The sequence below is a fragment of the Melanaphis sacchari genome, unplaced genomic scaffold, assembly GCF_002803265.2.
Source record: "Melanaphis sacchari strain LSU unplaced genomic scaffold, SCAv2.0 Contig4_pilon_pilon, whole genome shotgun sequence".
NCBI classification, from domain to species: Eukaryota; Metazoa; Arthropoda; class Insecta; order Hemiptera; family Aphididae; genus Melanaphis; species Melanaphis sacchari.
Genome location: NW_020271335.1, coordinates 248,579 through 261,189, shown reverse-complemented (window position 1 = coordinate 261,189; position 12,611 = coordinate 248,579).

The window sequence follows — 12,611 nt, the reverse complement described above, 5'->3', positions numbered from 1 at the left end:
TCTAAACATCTAAACATACACTCCATTTTTCACTCGTAATAATTTATTAATTAAGTAAGTATTAACTAATTGTGTGTCATTGGCTATATAGATAGTTACCTATGTTATTTTATCCATACGAATTCAATTCAAACACATAAAAGTAGCATGGACTCAATTCAATATCACTGTGTGTATATTGTAGGTGTGTGTAAATGATCCACAGTCAAGTCTATTGCTTTTATGGTTCTCAACATTTGGTACATAGCTAATCCTATACCCGAGTATATAAATCTTAAAGTAAATTATTTAAATTTTAAATTTTAAAGAGGAATCCACACAGGGATTTGTTGGCACACGTAAAACAAGTATTTTATATTTAGTCAAAATCGCCTGAATGATTAAATACATTTTTAAAAATATATGTAGCTTACATTTAATGAAGTTTTAAACCGGTAAATTTGTCACGGGCAACGCTATTTAATACCTAGTATAATATAAAAACAATCATTATACATTTAATTATTTTTAAATTAAAAATAGTGGTTACTTAAACCATTTTCGGAACAATTAAATTAGCGTAGGCAGCATTTAACTATACATAAACTGTTCTTTATAATTTTTCATAAATTTATATTTTTCTTCTTGTTTGTTAATGTAAATATTTTTAACCACACATTTTGTAATAATTTTTAATTATCCATTCTAAATTTATTTTAAAATATCCCAGAGAATACTATAAAGACTCTTTATTATGTAAATACTTAAAGCTGGAAGCTAAGTGTTATCATTATTTAACTATATAAAAAATAAACTAAAAATATCTTGTTCGGTATGTGAATCCAAATGATATGATGAGTATGAATTTACAAATAGGTAATTGAATTTTATTAAATACCTTATTATTTAATTATATCATAAATTAACTCGTTAATTTAAATAATTTCCAAAAATTTAATATGATTGAAAGTTACATAAATAAATAAATAATTTAGTATACTAAAATTTCCATAGAAATAATACTATTAAATACATTATTTAATATTTATAATATTATATATTTATATACAACGAAAGTAACAATAAATAAATAATAATTTCATGTAAATTATACCTACTGTGTAAAAGAAAAATAGTTATGTATTCGAAGTTAACATTCACTCAACATTTCAATTATTCAATTACTATATTCATTATATTATCATTCATTCCCTAATAAATGGATTAAGGTTATGCATAGGTACTTAATATGTTATTTTCCATTGAGCATGAAAGCATAGTTTTAAACAAATAATTCATATTTACTTCATGATATTTATATAATTTTTGATTTTTAATATTTCAAATTACTTTGTATGCTTATTATAATGTTAGTAAATTCTTTAATTACACGTCAAAAGTTAAATTTTTAAAATATAAAATATAGGCAATAGCCAATGTTTTATTTTTTCAGCTATAAAATATTTAAATATTTAAGCTCTACATTATTTTATCGTGTTAGTCGATACATGCATAACATTTCCAAATTTATAGTATTATGTTTTAAATATTAATTTCATATTAGTTAATAGTTATGTATAGGTAGTTATTAGGTTATATTGCAGTACTATTATAGTATTACAGCAGCGGAAATAATATAATACAAATTACAATATTATCTATTATTTATGATTGCGGTGTTTAATTCTCATTGAGGCTTAAATTAGTTTATATTAATTCTTTGAAACGTTTTATGTGAGTTTTATTAAGCATATGGTCATCTTTCACATCCGAGATTTATTAAAAAACCTAACAGATGGTTACCTGAATCAGGCATCCAGTTGCATAGTTTAAATTAGTTGGGCGTAGGAAGATATTTTATTACAGCAATATTTTTGTTTGGTATTTCGAAGATTGGCAAATTTAATAGATTTGTATAATATTATGGTAAACATTTAGTGTGCTTTATTATACTAATTGACATAGAATAGTTTATCTAATCATTGTTGTATAGTGTAGCTACTGCACGTAATAATAATAAACTTTTAATTTACTCATAATAATAAACTTTTATATTAGTTTATTGAAAAAAAAAACAAATAATAATAATAATGATATTTACAGGATTATGTGATAAAATAATAATTATTTGCAGATTTTTCTTAATTTCATAGGTATTTTATTTTCAGTATTTTAAAGCTGTAAATCAATATTAATATGTATGCTATGAAAAATCGTCTAGTTATTCACGCTATACAAAATTATAGTATGGTATCATTGTTACCTATTATAAGTACTCTAGGTATAGTATTACTTATTTATTGGTACTATAAGTTGTTTTTTATTTTTGTTTAAGAAGATATTATTTTTTGTAAGTTTAAAAATGCATATAGTAAGTTAACTTTGTTAACTTATGTGGTTATGAGATTATACGTCATAATAATTGTTGTAAGTAGACCAAATAGAGAAATTTAGTTCACTTATAATCCATAATCCAAATATACAAACACAAAAGAACATGCCACGAAATTATCAAAACCAATTAATTGTCCACACCTTAGGTAATAAACTAAATTAACTAATAGTGTACAAAAAACTTGTTTGAAGTTCTAAAATGGGTGTGTAATATCAAACATGTATGTTTATCGTAGAGTATTAATTGCCAACATGTTGTACGTTTAGGTACATTCAAATGAAGCTACTTGAAATAATTAAAATATTACATATTATTAAATAAATAATAATTTTTATCTTTCCTATGCGTTTTTCTTAAAATTTAGGGTACGTGTATAGAATGATCGGTTGAATAGAAGACACTTATAATGGCACTCAAATAAGGAGTCGAATCGGCTATCCCGTATACTATCCATGTCAAATCAATTCCGGTTCCCATTGTCATAATTTTGTATCAAAAAATATTACTTATCTTAAATCTTAAAATTTGCATCATGCATTTACTATTTATATTTTATACTTATACAGCTGTATTATGAATTAAAATATAATGAATTTATTGAAAAATTACAGAAAATTAATTTTTCTATTTATATCTTTTCAAAATCTGATTATTAATTTCAGGATTAGTTTAGGTTAGATTAGTTAATAAGTAAAATAAGTTAATAATACTTTCTGTATGCCTGGTGAACTGATGACTAATCTATCATTATGATGCAAATACGGCGTTTAGCGTATTTCAAAACGCATACGTAGAAGATTATCGTTATATTATATACTTTTCGAAGCTGCAATTGAAAAGATTAATTTAAAAAAAAAAATTAAAGTTTAACTTGAATACATTTTTAATTAAATATTACTATGTCTAGTTTGTAGACTTAGTAGTAATTAACTATACTACGTATAATATTATAAAAGAGTTTTATTTTGTTTGTACTTGTGATGGTACAATTTCTTTTATTCAGAGAGTTTTTTAAAACCATATTTATAATAATATCATGGATAGTTAATTTCAAATGTTTGTAATGTTCAATTAAAAAAAACTAATATATCATTTACAATATGCATTACTGACGAAGTGGTATGAATAAAACACAAAAGATCTCCTCAGTGAAATTTATCAAAGACCTTGTATTCCTAATGGATATCATAATATACTTAATTTCGTATCTGCAGAAATATAAAACATATGCTTTAAACTAATTGAAAATTATGTCTTAGTGATTTCAAAAATTAATCGCAGAAAAAATACAAGTATATTACATATAAATTACTAATTAATAGCATTATTAAATAATTCAAAATATCACAGTTTATTTTTAATATAAATAAACAACATATACATTCTACTTATACATTAGAAAAAGATTTTTATTTATGCGAGTATAATATGCCTATATTTAATTTATATAATAGAGTATATAACAAAAATGATTGAATGGCCGATATCGAAAGACAATCTAATTAATCTAAATTAAAGACCAACTATTAATTATACTAAGTATAATTTCTTTTTTTGTTTCTATTAAGTAGCCACACCAACAAAGATTATTGGCTTTCAAAGAGAAGGCTTACTAAATATAAATATCCTAAGTATAAATCATAAATAATTTATCATAATATAGTGATATTTAAAATAGTTACAAAAAAATATAGTTACTTTTCTTAAATTATTATTCTCAGAAAAAGGTGTAATCTATACATTTTGACGACTATCTGTGTAAGCAGTTGTACGCAAGTCGCAAGCCATCATTGAAATTTTGTATGCTCGTTTATATATATATATATATAAAATTGGTAGACGTCCAAAAAAGACTTAGGGTTATAATATATCAGATCACCGGAATCCAAGGGATATTTTAAGCGTGCGTATGGTTGCGTATGTGTATATATATATTTATGTGTACCTATCAACGTTTCAATATTGTATGTATACTTGACTAGATGCATACTATATATATGTAATATATTACGTATGATATACTTGTGTATTAATTAATATAGAATACTTATTATTACACATTTATGTCCATTGCCCATATGGCCATATATATATTATATATACTTGACCAAAAGTGCAAACCTGTGTAAGTTATTAATTTGAATCTTTTATGAAACTATTGAATTACAACTAGTTATATCTACAACCACAGCAGTAAAAATCGTTGAACATAGTTTATGGAATATTAATTTTTTTTACATACGTGCAGTGAACTGCAGGCGAAAAAACCGAAAGTGAATATATTTATATGGGTATTTGTGTGTTGTGCGTAGGTTTTTCTATACGTGTACATGAATCAAAGTAATTTTTTTAAATATCGAAGTTGAGTCTCATACTCTTATATTATATCGATAACTATTTATGTAGCTAAATACTTCACATGCCTCACATGAGTTTATTTTGTATATACATCGCGGATATTATAAAGGCATAAATAACAAGTATATTGCATGTAGTGCTTAAAAATCAAATTGAATACGAATTACTCCTTTAGTATTTTCCAATATATATATATATTTATATATTATATATAAGTACTAGTTTAGTTGTTGAGCGGTTTTAAGTAGTTTATTTTATTGCAGGAATAGCCATAATATGTTTTTTGAAAAATATTTTGATCAAATACCTATTCACGTGAAAAGTATATTGTTATTTTTTTCATATAATTTTCATTAAATTTTGAGAACAGATAAGGGTATATGAATCAAAATCTATTAAAGGTTTGAAAAGGAACAAATCATAGTATGTATTATTAATAGGTTTAAATATCATGTCAATTTATACGCGATGCAAGGTACAAGCGTTAATTTTTTTTTTATCGTTTATATATTTATATATATATATATATACATCTATTTGATACCCGTTTTCCAATATAGAAAAAAATATCTTGTGTTTCATCAAAAGTAAGATTGATCAGATTTTTTGTATTGCTTGGTTGATTTGTTTCTGGTAAATTAGACATTACCAATTCCGTATACTGGATGAAGTATTAGTTGGTTTTTAAACTTCTTTAAAAACTACACTTTGGTCGTCAGATAGTTTTTGTTTTTTACAATTTTGTATTAATGTCGAAGAAAAGTAATTTAATATATTATTTTGAGATTTTTTACTAATAATTAAAAATTAAAAATTAGTAGGTATATTTCCCAAAATTTGCAAAAACAATATAGTCAAGCAGATTAAATTACACAAATATAAATAGTACAAGAGCTTTCAAGTTTCAACTGCACGTATAATGGCCGACTGAAGAGTATTGTAAAGTATAAATTGGAATTGACAGAAATTGTATTACCTAAGTATTGTGGATATATATAGGTACTGTTGTTATTGGAGAGAAATACCAAAAGATAAGAAAATTATAATTTATAATTTTTCTACCCACAGATAAATTCTGTCATCGATATGATATGCGTCCATACTTGATGATAAATATGTAATGATTTATAAATAATATAATTTCGACGGTAAGGCCAATATGAGATATGAAGTATAGATTACTTTATAAATTTTTAAAAATATAAAATAATATAATGAATATTTAAAATTCATACACAAAACACTTTTGTCCGACAATTGTCATAGTATTATGTAGTATGACCTACAAAATATATAAAATGGTCGAAAACGTTTCGTGGGGGGGGAGGGGAGGTTGTAACCTCCTAACCCCTCTCTGGATACACCACTGCCCCGGAAAATATTTTACAATAATACATGATGTATATAGGTAGGTATATAATATATTTATATAGGCACCCCTCGATGAATATGTCGTATCTTGAAGTTTGACAATACGACCGTCAGCTAAAGCTAAAGCATTATCGTATTTTGTCAATATAATATAGTATAATGCTTTAATCATATTATATTGTATGTGTAGTCGTATCAAAATAACGATGTATATTATAAATTTTTTTTCATCAATCGCCGAGACCGCCGTTGGAACATGCATCGCGACCGGACTCGTCAAAATGCACGTGGGCGTCAGTCGTTGCAGTGCGTAACCTCTGCACAACATGTTCGTCATATTATAATATCGTTTACCTGCAGTCGTTACACGCGCGACTTCGTCCATAACAATATTTACAATAACGTGTTCGCGCCATCAACGACCGGCGTGCTACTATATAGAACCATCTTCGCACACTGCGCGATATTATACGCGTATCATAATATTATGAATCATTATAATAATAGGTGTAACGTTAGTAATAGTAATAATAATAATAATAATAATAATATGGTGCAGATCAGCAGTGTACCCAGAACTTTGTAAAATGAGTGTGTGTTTAAGGGGGAGGGGTCCGACAAGGTAATAATTATTATTTTAATCTCGATTTACAGGTCTTCACATACGAATAAAGTTTACTTCACAGCCTACAGATCACTAATAATTAGGGATGGGCTGATATCACTTATTACCGATATTCGATACACCGATACATGCTGCCGATATAAAATCAATATCTGATAATGTATGGACATTTTAAAACAATATTTTTTTGTAAAAAATACATGAGCCGATACCACCAACCAATATATTATAATAAAAACGATATCCGATTACACAAATATTACTTATAAAAATGAAAATGTTGATTATTAATAGTAAAAATGATTATTTAATAGTTATTATATGTTTAATTTTATTTCAGTCTTTAATATTTTAAAGCTAGAATACGATTTGTATTAAGCTATAAAAAATTTAAAAATAATCATAATTATGAATCACAAATAATAATAAACATAAATGAACCTTCACTATAAATTTTTGTCAATAAATATAAAAATATAAAATAATAATGCTATATAGTTAAATAACAAATTTCAACAAATAGTACTTGTAATTTGTATAGTCAATAAAAGTATTTGATATTGTATTGTACATATGCACTTGTGAATTGTGATACTATCGATAGATTTTTTTTTTTGGTATCGGTTTCGAAACTGATACCGATAAAACCGATATCTAGTATAGGTTCATCCCTACTAATAATCATGTTTTGTGTAAGAAAAAAACTAGGTAACAAATTTATGGAATAGGAACTAGTTTAATTTTAGCGGGTAATTATACTCGAGAAGTATTTAAAAAAGTATTTTGTTAATCTTATAAGTACTTTCTCAAGTAACTTTAGAAATATAAATGATTATTAAAAAAAAAAAGAAAGTATATCTAGTCTAACACTAACAATAAAATAGGTTCTATAAGGATTTATGGTTATATTTCAACTGCTGTAATGCCGTCATAAAAATGTAGATACAGTCTTTTTTTTTCTCAATGAGAAAGGGGTACCGAAAACATCTTTTTGTTGCAGTTGTGCAGATAAAAACTTAACGAGGAATACTGCACGCGTTTAAGCGATTTGCCATGTGTCAGATGTGACCGTGTGTGGGATAAACACCTCCGCGCGCAGGTTCGTTCACACTGCGCAACTTGTCCGCGGGCCGCTTTCCGTATGCGCTCGTGAATTGAGCGCGGCGGCTGCCGGTGCCGCAGCGGATGCCGTTTTTGGAGGGCGCCAAGTGGGCAACGCACCGGTCCTCCGTGGGCCGTGGCCATGCGGAGGCGGTCGCGCGTTATTGCGGAGGTGATATTATTATTATATATTATATCGTACATTGCTGCGGCCGCGGCCGTTAGCAGAGTCGTCGCTTGCTATCCGATTCAGGCACGCGGCGGCGGCGGCGACGACAAGACGGAGTATGTACTGTACCGCGACCGCCCCGTCCCACGCGTCATAAGGCTAATAGCGATAAAATATTGTAAATATTATATTGTTGCTCCACCCGGGACGATTATAAGGCACGCACTGCAACGGGCCGCACATTGGGTGTTTCGTTCAACAAGATAATTTTTGGGTATAATAAACGTATGTTCTGAGCGTAACGGTAAAGTAGTAAGCGATAATTTTTTTTTCGAGCGGAAGGAGTGACTCGATCACTTGAGTACTATTTATGCAATCATGTGTGTAAACCGTTTCTGATAGATGGAAAATCGGATGATATCCGATATATCATATAAATTTACAGACTGTACTTGATTGAGATAGGTCATTTTTTGATTTTCTTACGTTAATTTGTATATAAATATGCAAAAATATAAATCATTACGAAAAACCTTTAATTTAATTGCATGGTTTTGCGGCATACCTGAAATTTTGGTTAATTCAATTGCTACTCTTTTATGGCTGTAAAAAATTGTATACAATTAAAAAAATAACATTTTTAAGACTATCAAAACAATTATATGATATTTTATTCTTATCAATTATTTTAAAAAAGGTATAGTATTTAGTTATTACTTATTATAATACCTCAGCAGTAACAAATTATAATTTATTTTAAGTGTTACATACTATATTTTATTATTTTATAATTTATATAGTGTAAAATACGAGTATTGTTACTTGAATTTATAAGTCAAAAACACCCAATATGTAGGTACGTGAATAATCGCTTATATAGTTAATAATTCACATTTCAAACATTTCACCATCTTTATCATATTTTTTTTCAATTTCATTTAACTCAAATTAAGTATAATAAACATTATATATAAATTTACTTTCAATAATAATATATGAGTTGATTACCCCTCTCTTTAAGCAAGCTTGTGGTGAGAAGGGGTGTCTTTTGTTAAGTTATTACTAATAATTATAAAACAACAATTTAAAAAGCAATATAAATATGTACACTTGCAATATAATGATTACAATATTATAATTAGTATCAATATTTATATCAATTTTTTATGAGCTAATTATTTTGTATTTTTTCTTAAACAGTTTTTCTTTTATTTTTTGAAATTTATTTTGAATGTACCTATGCATTAAAAAAATATTTTGTATCTATGCTGCTTTAAGTTTATTAAATATGTTTTTGATGAAATCAAATCGATTTTGGTTTAATTCTTTTCAATAATAAAATAAAATTAAAAAAATATCAATGCTAGAAACTTTTTTATCTCTTATAATTGTGATAGTTATGTTATTCTTTTTATTTTGTGCTATACTTACCTTGAAATATTTAAAACAGTAGGTTTTTATTTGTTATAGCCATACAGAAGTATATTATGATTTTTAATGATGAAGTTGAAGTTAACATTTGAAATAGATGCACAGAATTGAGTATTCCATAAAATATATTATCATGTATTTATTACTATTACAGTATGAGTATAAGTGTATAAACAGATGAATTGGGCGGAGGAAACATCATATACTATGAGAGACATTCTGTATACATATAGTATATGCCTGCATTCATCGACCCAAATCTTTAGACACAATAAATTAAATATTTATGTAAATATTATATATTTATATGAATCTATTAGGTAATAGATACACGGCAACTTTGCGGTTAAAATTGCAGACTTGCGTAAATATTATTAAGGTGCGTTTTGAATATAATATATAAATATATGCTTATACGCTATTGTATAATAACTATAATATAATAATAGTAATATTATATAGGTACATCATCAAAATATAATATATTTTTTTGAATATAACATCATGCGATCTGGGGGTTTAACGATAAATATGCCGCGTATATGTATAGACCAATTAGAACTTTTTATTCTTCGTTTTTTTTTTTTTTTTTGTTGGTATTTTATCTACCAAAAAAGGAGAATGGTACTTATATTTACATACATGAAAACTCATATCGGTATTTGATGACTCACCTTAAAAAATAAATTATGTAGGTATACCTATTATAGACTTAGATAGGTATAAAGTATAAACACTATTTACACGGTTGATATTTTATCAATTAAAAATTATCGTGGCGCTTACGTGTATTAATATGATTTTATTTTAAAAATGGGTATACTTACAATATTATTAGATATACCATCTTTGCACAGCTTACGATTTACTGTATCAGTCTGTATATATAATGTATAAATCATTTATATAGATATAAGATTTAATTTGTTTAATGGATCCATATCCTACATAGAATGTTAGATGGCTATATCACGAATATTGATATATGTGTGTATATGTACGCATTATCTTGCTTTTAATTATTTCCATATATCTCATGGACCGAATCATTGCATCAATATAAATAGGCAGTGAAAATCAATTTAAAAATTAAAATATAATAAATAATTAACAATCATAATAATTGACTGTATATGCCAATATTGATAAATGTCAATATAAAAATTACAATGCAATTTAAGAAGATTTAATTTTGAGCATTATATCAGCAGAGCGCAGGCCAATTAGTATATTATTTTAAAAGTAAAGGGTGCAACCGCACACCCTAACCCCCTCCCCACAAATGACGCCCCTGCTTTGAAGTTCTAAATATCAAACTAAATTGAAACGAATAGATAACGAATATATTATTTATTATTATACATAAATAATATAATAACTAATAATTATGATAATATATGTATACCTATCAAATTATATTCTGATAGCGTAATTTTGATTATTATAATTATCAAAAAGTAAAATTATCATTTATTACCAGTTATTAATTATTATATTATTGTAAAAATTAAAAAAAAAAATGTTATTATTTCGGATAAGGTTTTTGGTAAAAAATATAGTTTTTTAAAAATACAGTAAAGTATATTTTCGAATTTTATCATTAATCTAAGTCTGTACAATAATTTTTATATACCAATTATTCTAATTTTGAAGTCTCAGATAAAATTAGGTGGTTAATGTGAAGTTATCGATATCATTAATTAAGACTACTCAAAAATATTGACTACATACTAGTACCTATAATCACAAACTAATATCTTTTATTAAATGTTATTTTTGAAGTTCTTTATGGCAACTTATTGGGTTGTAATCACTTTTTAAGGCAGAATATTATTTAATTTACCTTTTGCAGTGGGGAATAATTTTCATTTAAAAGGTTACTTGTAAATTCTTGTAAATATATAATTCGTAAAATAATTGTGAAGAATTGAAATTGATAGTGTTGATACGTTTGTCAACGTATTAATGTTAGGGTGGGCTAACTACACGTCTTAATAGTTTACATAGGTTCATTTTGTCTACGTAGGCAACTGAAATGTTCTAGGAAACTATAGTATAGTTATTCACATAAAACATGTACAAGTATGGTTTTTTTTAATTTAGTTGATTTTTGGGACAGAAAAAAAAAATCAAGAAGTAGGACACAGAATGGCAGAACTCGTTATATATTATATATTACAAATACATATAATACATATAAATATAGGTACCTATTTAACCTATCGCTATTTACTAGCGTAAAGAAATTTTATAATGAATATTAGCATAAAGCAGGACTTTGACATACATTTTTTAAAATAAGCTTAAACTTTATGATTTATATGAATAAAATAGACTATTAAAAAAGGTATAGGCAAGTTGGTACCGCTCTATTGTACATTATACATGTTGAGTGCGTCACTATATGGGGGGTGTGTAGATACTTAGTAATATTATGTTGTCTCCATCTTACAAACGCAGAATAATATCCTGAATACCTATAATAAATTTGCGTTCAAGAGATCAATTTTGTTTATTTAGTTTTAATATTAGAATTAATAGACCTATGATTAAACTTGAAGATAAGAAAATTATCTATGTTTAAACTTAGGTTTTATATGATATTTTAAATTTTAAGTGAGTTATGAACAATTTAAAATTGTTATACTTTACATATACATATAATTCGTATAACGCTCTCTTAAATTTAAATTCAACAAAATATCATTGTATTCGATTAATAATAATGAGCAAAGACGGTTTATCAGTCTGTATCAATGTCCACTGAGCTTATAATAATTATTTAAGTTATTTATTTTTCTATTAATATTACGGTAGGTTGATACAGTTTTTTCGAAAAAAATAAATTAAAATAAATTCCATTGTTTAAATTATTAATATTTAAATATTATAATAATATATATTTATATCATATTATTACATTATTGTTATTAAAATTTGAGTTAATAATACTTTACTGTAAATACTTATCATACTGTAAATAGGTTCATATTATAATTAGAGAATATTCTAAAATTGAATTAAAAATCACAATACGTCATGTAAATGTAAAAGTTGTATGCCCCCACAAATAATATTTTTATTTAACAAAATAATTAACATCCATAGCTAAAATATGTCATTTTGTCTGTGTTAGTATATTTTTTTAGATTTTTTAGCTAGTTTTATAATAAGTGAATTTA